General features: G+C 35.4%; 1 long non-coding RNA gene across 1 annotated transcript; it reads right to left on the bottom strand.

Annotated features, from left to right (window-relative positions):
- Positions 1–869: 869 nt before the first annotated feature.
- On the bottom strand, positions 870–5869 carry LOC116664861. The gene is made up of 3 exons (XR_004321354.1): positions 5497–5869; positions 4871–4878; positions 870–881 (listed from the first exon to the last, which is right to left on the bottom strand). It is a non-coding gene; the product is annotated as an uncharacterized LOC116664861 (long non-coding RNA).
- Between the last annotated feature and the right edge of the window lie 3447 nt (positions 5870–9316).

Here is a 9316-nt window from a genome sequence, read left to right as displayed (position 1 = left end):
TGATTTCCACAGGAAGGAACAGGCAAGACAAGGGAAGCATGCTTAGGATTAGCCAGTTTGAATAATTTCAGTGGGTTCCAGGGCAGAGGGACTGTCCTTAGTTGTCTGGTACCTGGTCCTGGGCTTATTAGGGCAGAGGGCTAGTGACTGGGAGTGTGAGAGCTCAGTAGAGAAGGTAGTTAGGGATGTGGGTTCTGGATTAACTGGTTTGCCACTGAAAAGTGTGCTTGCTGATGAATAAATTGTTTACTCTCTCTAGGAGATGGCTAACTCTGGAAGAAGCAGCCCCTCCAGGTTAGAGGCTCCTGGTGTCAAAGCATCAGAATACAGAAAATAAAAGACCTGGCTCATCCATTACATTGTCTAATAGACACCTAGGAGGTGTCAAGTCATGGGTTCCTATCACAACTCTGTCAGCAATTATCTGTGTAATAGATAAAGGGAATCGCATCTCTACCCTTTAATTCTTCCACTGGTAAATTAAACATTATTTGACTAGATAAATCTTAAATATATTAGGTACATGTTTAGCATTCTTTGAGTTAACGATCACATGACAAAAGGAGATGCCTTATTATATTCAACAAGATGACTCCTGTTCAGGACAAGAGTTCAGTAAATTCAGTCTAATATAGGAAAATCAGGTTTGAGTACACCTGTTTTTTAAAACAATCTCTAAAGCAGACAAGTTGTTACTGCAACTTAAAAGCTAGAATACCTGCTTCTGCTTAAAGGTTTCGACTACATTGAACTTGGCTGCTGGGATTTTTAAGCACTGACAGGTCCAGGACTCCTTCAGAAGCACTATCTTACTTTTACTGATTGCTGACATTAATAAACAGCAACTGTATTTTATCTTCCATTAATTCAGCTTTTATATACTAACAAGGATATGGAGAGCTCACCACATAGGTGGTAACCCCTAAATTTATGCATAGTCATTGGTAACCAGCCCAGCTATAAAGTGTCTTAAAGCAAAATACAAATGTAGACTTGAAATTGTAAGATGAAAATCAGAATGCTGTTCTCAACCATATGGGAATGTTCCTGAATCATACCCGAAATGACATAGTTCTCAGAACTCTGCCTGGTGCCTCTGCCATGTTAAATTAAGCTGGGTATGTGATCCTTATGAAACATACACCCTTCTGATATTCCTAAGATTTAAGTAATAATCCTTTACCTTTCCTGCTCCTAAATAGAAAGCCCTCTGATTAGACATTATTCAACATCTTTATGTTTTGTTTGTATATAAGCACATTTTTGAAGTGCAAAGATTCCAGTGATATGTGTGCTGTGTGTGTGTGTGTGCCCGCGCGCATGTATGTTTCCCGGGGGGGCAGGAGGTGGAGCAGAGAAGGGATGGAGGAATCAGGTCACAAAACAGTATGTAAAGTGTTATCATATCTTTATAAGAATAAAATGGTATACTTAAAGGTCTGGAGAAATATATAGTCAAATGTAAACAGAATTCGCCTTTCAGTGATGAAACTGTGGTGATTTTAATTTTCTTTTTCATTTGTTTTTGTATTTTCTGAATTACTTGCAATGAATATACATACATTCCTTTTATAATGGAGGAAAATTAACTTATTTCTATCTGCAAAACAAGCATCCCTGTATCCTTAGAGAATTCTTTGTGAAGACATTACTGAATATTACAAAGTTTAAACGTCAAATGGTCACTTTCATGCAGATTTATAGATCACGATACAGATCACTGTAGATCAGTTTTCCCCACTTTCTTTAGGAACTTCAGTCCCTAATTATTTTTGTCCCTTAATGGAGGCACTGGGGACTGAACTCAAGACCTTGTGAACACCAAGCACACACTTTATCACCAAGCTATACCCCTACCCCAACTTCAGCCCCTAATTATTAAAATCTTTGGCGTATAGATAACAGTTAAGGCAATAAAACATGCCACTATGGAGGAGACTCTAAGGAAAGATTGTTCCTGGGGACAGCTCAGTCAGGCCACCCTATAGTCTTAAGGGCACAAGAGGTGGACAAAAAGGAGAGAAATTCCGTATTAAAAAGAATTAAAGTAGTTCATCAGTCACTGCCAAGGTCTCAGTTCAAACAATTGCTCTGTCCTCGGGTCCTCAGGGTTCATTCTAGTAGGCACCTGAGGGTGACAGGTGTATTTAAAAGGCTTGCTCGCTTGATTAGAGTGCCACAGTAATGAAGGCATGGTCTCAAGAACACTGCTTTTACCAGTTAGTTTTACATAAGAAGCAACTTTTTTGCAGTCACAGACTTGCCGGTATATCCAGCTTGGTCTTCTGCAAACACAAGGTTCGCAAACAGAGGAGCCTGGGGATAAGCATGTGGCGAAAGCAGCACAATTTTATAACCCCCATTTCGAGACTAGCTTAGAGTTTGTTCCTGTGATAATGGGGTCAACATCACCTTTAAATAGAAATCCTAGAGCTTCTAAGGTGGGACTAGAGTATAGACAGATCAGTTTAAGTTTGCCTTTTAAGTAAACCTCCCAGCTCAAAGCAGCGGGGAAGCTCATGGGACCCAGCAACCTATATCATCTGATACCAAAGGGGCAAAATAACTCTGAGAACTTGATGCTTTGTTGTTCATCCTGTTTTCAAGGTCCTAGAATATTAGGATGGTATGTAAAACTTGAAAAGGTTGGAGAAAATAGCAGACAATCGTCCTCGATAAGTAACTGAAGTGGCAGTCACTCTTGGTTTAATGTCTGTGCTCATTCCTCTTTATCTACATCAGACTTTGTGCTTCTCATTTACTTCCATGAGTTATTACAAAAGAAAAGATGAGAGAAACTAATCTAAATTGGGTGAAACTTTTGCAAAGATCCATATTAAAGAATTAACATCATCTTTGTAGAAGCACTAATTAAATTGTTCTCATTGCCTACAACACAGGAAGCTCCCCAAGTCTGTACTTTAACTGCCAAGCAGATGTCACAAATATTTTATCAAATATGCTTTTCATTAATTAATCACTCTTTGAAATCATCGGTCAAAACTTCATGTTAAGGGCTAACGCATTTTCAAATATATTAATCCCCATAATTCTCCTTTAAGTGAGTATTATTAGCTCTGTTCCAAAAATAAATCATCTGAATGGCCATAAAAGAATGTAGTTTGATAAGCAGAGCCACGGCTATAATGCAGATGTAATGAATCATAGACCATGGTGCTAAGTTTTATCTAGTCAGTATTTTTATAGGTTCTAAGATTAAAGGTCATATATCCTCCCTTAGATATCTCAACCATAGCATAATTTTACCAGATGGAATGAGAGGTAATTGACCGATGTGTTGATAATTAAACTCTAGGTCTCTGCCAATAAACTCAACTTACGGCACGTAGGGTTTTTGTGGAATAAGATCATTATCTATAGAATAAAAATATAAATGTTTTAATTGGCATTGTTCGAATACTACACTGGCTGACCAGATTAAATAAGCTATCTGAAAAGTTTACAAGAAATGTTAAAAAAAAAAAAAGGAATGCAATGTTATTCATTTGTCATCAAAATATGCAAAACAATAACATATCTTTTTTATTTAAAAAAATAAGGCCTACCCTCTTAAGGTTTCAATACCACAATACCTATAAGCACAACGTTAACTATAAGTGCATTGTACAGATTTCTAGACATTTTACATCCTGCGTAGCTGAAACTGAACCTGTTAAACAGCAACTCCCCAGTTCCCCTACCTCCCAGCCCCTGGCAACCACCTTTTGATTTTCGACATCTATGAGTCTGACTATTTTAGATACCTCATTTAAGTGGAAATGAGCATTTGTCCTTCTGTGACTGGCTTCCTTCACTTAGCATAATGTCCCCAGGGTTTGAGATACTTGCACTCCTGTGTTCATTGCAGCATTTTTCAGAAAAGCCAAGATATAGAAGCAACCTAAGTGTCCACTGACAGATAAATGCATAAAGAAAATGTGCTACATACATACAATGAATATTATTCAGCCTTAAAAAAGACATATCTCTATTTTTAACTTTAACTTCCTATTATGAAAAATTTCAAACTGAAGAGCACAATGAATCTCCATGCTCCTGGGACTCTGATTCATGATTCATGATCACCAACCATGGCGAACTCTGTTTCACCTCTCCCCTTCACCTCTACTGGAAGCAAACACCAGGTGTCACATGATTTCATCCACTAATATTTCATATGTATGACTAAAAAGTGAGGACTATTTTATATACATTACCATAATACCATTATAATATCTGAAAAACGAGGTAACAATCCTTCAATGTCATTAAATATCTTGGAAGTTGCCCATTTCCAGCTGCTTACAAATATAAAAAATGTTTTACAGTTGTTTCTTAGAATTGGAATCCAATGAGACACACCTTGCAGTTGACTGCTTTATCTCTTGTCTCTGTTAATTTATCAGTTCCCCCTCTATCTTTCTTCTTCCTCTTTTCAAATTAATTGTTGAAGAAAGTATGGCATTTATCCTGTTGTCTGGATATTGTCATTGCATTCACAGATGTCATTTAACTGTTCCTCTAAAGTCCACAATTCGAAATTGATGGTTGGATCGAAAATAAGCAGAATTAGGGTCAATTTTTTTTCCAATAATACTTCATAGATGTGGTAATATTCTTCCATCAGGGGCACGTGATGTCCAACATTATCTAGTTTTGTGATGTTTCAGCCATTGATGATTATTACCTAACTCGACTGATCTACTAGAATTTGCATGATAATACTTTACTTCTACAATTTCTTCATTTTTTAGCTGGAATTCCTTTACAAAAGGATTTCTACTCTATTAATATCTCATTAAAGAGTGGTACAAATTTGGTAAGAAAGAATAAAGGATTTATTTCTTCCTTCATTGAAAAGTTTATTTACCAGTTTACCTTAATTATCACAGATTTAGGATCTTTGGGAGGTCTGTTACACATTTTCAAGGATTTTATACTGATGAGGACCTGTATGGTAAAAAAGTTGGGACTTTTAAGAAAAGCCAATGTATTGCATGAAGTTGTCACTCTGTACCTTTGTACACTGTATACATCGTAGGTCCTCTTAAGTAAATGTGTTTCAAATCAATAAAAGACAACCAACGCGAAAATATAAAGATGCGCCAGTATTACAGGTAGGACTTTTAATTGCTAAAGGATTGGTAGCGTCTAAGGGGCTGAAGTGTCATAAAACTAAAGGCATCCTCGGGGCTTAGATGTTGAAAAGGTAAGAAACTACTCATCCACCCATGACAGGAAGTAGGATTTTTTTACCTGTTTATCTTTTTTTTCTTCCGGTTTTATTGAGATATAATTGACACATAGCATTATATAAATTTAGGGTGTCTAGCATAATGATTTGACATACATACATCACCAAATGATTATCACGACATTTAGTGAACATTCATCATCTCATATAGATACAAAATTAAAGAAACAGAAAAAAAATTTTCCTTGTGATGATAACGCTTAGGATTTACTCTCTAGAAACAACCTTTATATATGACATACATCAGTGTTAACTATATTTGTCATGTTGAACATTATATCCCTAGGACTTACTTATCTTATAACTGGAAGTTTGTACCTTTTGAGTACCTTCATCCAATCCCCTCTCCTTTTGCCTCTGGTAACCGCAAATCTGATCTCCTTTTTAATGAGTTTGTTTGCATGCTTGTTTTTAGAGTAAAATTGACCTTTAACACTATGTTAGCTCGTGTTACACAACATGTGGCTTTAATATTTCTATAAATTTCAAAATGATCACCACGATAAACTAGTTATGATCTGTCATCATACCGTATTCCCCACACTGTACATTTCCTAGCCATGACTCATCATTTTGTAACTGGAAGTTTGTACCTCTTGATCTCCCTGGCCTATTTCTTTCCTCCACCCAGCCACTCTCCTCTGCTACCACCTGTTTGTTCTCTGTATCTATATTCAGCTTCTGCTCTGTTAGGTTTGGTCATTTTGTTTTTTTTAGATTCCATACATAAGTGATATTATACAGTACTTGTTTTTCTCTGTCTAATATTTCACTTAGCATAATATCCTCTAGGTCCAGCCATGTTGCTGCAAATGGAAAGATTTCATTCTTTTTTATGGCTAAGTAATCATCCATTGTATGTATGTATACATCATGTTTTCTTTATCCATTCACCTATTGATGGGCACTTGGGTTGTTTCCATATCTTGGCTATGGTAAACAATGCTTTAATGAACATAAGGGTGCATATCTTTTCTAATTAGTGGTTTTGTTTTCTTTGGGTGAATACCTAGGAAATTGCTGAATCATATGGTAGTTCTATTTTTAACTTTTTTTGAGGAATCCCCATACTGTTTTCCATAGTAGCAGCACCAGTTTACATCCTCATCAACAGTGCACAAGGGTTCTCTTTTCCTCCACATCCTCCAACACTTGTTATCTGTTGTCTTTTTGGTAATAGCCATTTTGGCAGGCATGAAGTGATATCTCACTGTGGTTTTGATTTACATTTCCCGGATGATTAGTACTGCTGAACATTTTTTCATGAACCATCTTATGTCTTCTTTGAAAAAATGTCTATACAGATGCCCTGCCCATTTCTTAACTTGGTTATTTGTTCTTTTAATGTAGAGCTGTATGAGTTTTTTGTATATTTTGGATATTAACCCCTTATCGGATATATCATTTGTAACTATCTTCTCCTATTCAGTAGGTGGCCTCTTCATTTTGTTGATAGTTTCCTTTGCTGTGCAGAAACTTTTCAGTTTGATGTAGTCCTGGTTGTTTATTTTTGCTTTTGCTTCCCTTGCCTGAGGATATATCCAAAACAATATTCCTAGAACCTATGTCAAAGAGTTTACTGCCTATGTTTTCTTCCAGAAGTTTTATGGTTTCAGGTCTTATATTTAAGTCTTTAATGCATTTTGAATTTATTTGTATGCATGGCGTGAGAGAGTAGTACAGTTTGATTCTTTCGCATGTAGCTGTCCACTTTTCCCAATACCATTTATTGAAGTGGTTGTCTTTTCCCCATTGTATATGTTTGCCTCATTTGTCATAAATTAATTGCTTATAGAACTGTGTGTTTATTTCTGATCCATTGATCTATGTGTCTGTCTTTTTGCTAGTACCATACTGTTTTGATCACTGTAGCTTTGTAGTATTGTTTGAAGACAGGGAGCATGATACCTTCAGTTTTGTTCTTCTTCTCAAGATTGTTTTGGCTATTTGAGGTCTTTTGCATTTCTATAGGATTTTAAAATTATTTGTTCCCCTTCGGTGAGAAATGCCATTGATATTTTGATAGGAATTGCCTTGAATCAATAGATTGCCTTGGGTAGTATGGTCATTTTAACAATATTAATTCCTCTAATCCAGGACCATGAAATATTTTTCCATCTGTGTACCTCCTTAGATTGATTTCCAGGTATTTTATTCTTTTTTTATGCAATGTAAATGGGATTATATAAAAAAAAAACTATCTCTTTCCGATAGTTCATTGTTAGTGTACAGAAATGCAACAGATTTCTGTATATTAATCTTGTATCCTGGAACTTTACTGAATTCATTGGTAAGTGCTAGTAGCTTTTGGTAGTGTCTCTTAAGATTTTCTGTGTATAGTATCATGTCATCTGTAAACAGTAACAATTTTATTTTTCCTTTCCACTTTGGATTCCTTTTATTTATTTTTATTGTCTGATTGCTGTGGTGAGGAATTCCAATACTATGTTGAAGTGGGATGATAAAGCCCCTTACTATTATTGTGCTACTGTCAATTTATGTCTGTTAATATGTTTTATGTATTTAGGTGCTCCTATGTTGGGTGCATATATATTTACAATTGTTATTATCTTCTTGAATTGATTCTTTGATCATTATGTAATATCCTTCTTTGCCTCTTATTACAGTCTTTGCTTTAAAGTCTATTTTGTCTAATATAAGTATTGTTATGCTGGATTTATTTTTCTTTCATTTGTATGGAATATCTTTTTCTATCCTCTCACTTTTGGTCTGTGTGTGTCTTTAGTTCTAAAATCAGAATATATATGGGACTTATTTTTGCACCCGTTCAGACACTTTATGTCTTTTGGCTGGAGCAGTTAGTCCATTTACAGTTAAAATAATTATTGATAAATAAGCATTTATTGCCATTGTGCCAAGTGTTTGGGGGTTGTTTTTGTAGTTCTATTTTACTCCTTTCTTCTTCTTTTCCTCTCTTCCTTTGTGATTTGATGACTGTCTTTAGTGTTATACTTGGACTCCTTTCTCTTTGTGTGTGTGTGTGTGTGTGTGTGTGTGTGTATCTATTCCAGATTTTTGGTTTGTGGTTACGATGAAGTTTATATATAGCTATATATGTATATGATTTTTATATATATGCTATAGTTTATATATATATATACATATATGTATGATTATTTTAAGTTGTTGATGTCTTAAGTTCAAATGCATTTTAACAACCCTGCGTTTTTACCCACCCTCCCCAGCACTTACTGTTTTTGATATCATATTTTACCTTTTTGTTTTGTGTATCCCTTAACTACTTGTTCTGAATATGAATGGTTTTACTTCTTTTGTCTTTTAACCTTCCTACTAGCTTTATTTGTGGTTGATTTACTACCTTTATTGTATATTTATCTTAACCAATGAGATTTTCTTTTTGTAATTTTCATTTTTCTAGCACTGGCCTTTTCTTTTTCACTTAGAGAAGTCCTTTTAATATTTCTTATAAAGCTGGTTTGGTGGTGCTGAACTCTTTCAGCATTTGCTTCTCTGTAAAAATTTTGATCTCTCAATCAAATATGAACGAAAGCATCTTGATTTTAGCCCGCGAGAACTGTTGGACTTCTAACCTAGAGAACGTAAGATAAGCTATTAAATTTGTAGTGATTTATGACAGCAGTCATAGAAAACAAATACACCATTCTTTTTGCTCACATGGCACTTTGTGCCACAATTATAGCTGTGTAGTTAGAGGCAGTAAATGTAGTGCATTCACATAAGATTACACCTAGATTCAAAGTTCTGCTCTGCTACTTCTAAGCTACATAATCTTGGGCAATTAAAGGAAACTCTCTGGACCTCAGTTGACATCAGATCATCTGTTTACAGCCTTCCAATGCACAGAGCTCCTGTCCTTTGATGTATTTATCACAAATATAATTAAATAATCAACTGAGTGCTTAATTAAATGTCTGATTCTCCCTTGAGACAGTGGTTTCCCCAGGGAAGGAGCCCTAACTGTCTTGTTAATATTTTGCATTCCTAGCACAAAACTCCAGTGCTAGGCAAAAAGATGCATTTAAGAATAATTTGCCAATTAAATGGATTTGATTAAATGTA

The sequence above is a fragment of the Camelus ferus genome, chromosome 7 (assembly GCF_009834535.1).
Source record: "Camelus ferus isolate YT-003-E chromosome 7, BCGSAC_Cfer_1.0, whole genome shotgun sequence".
NCBI lineage: Eukaryota > Metazoa > Chordata > Mammalia > Artiodactyla > Camelidae > Camelus > Camelus ferus.
Note: the sequence above shows the minus strand (reverse complement) of the source record. Positions and strands in the feature narration are given on the sequence as shown.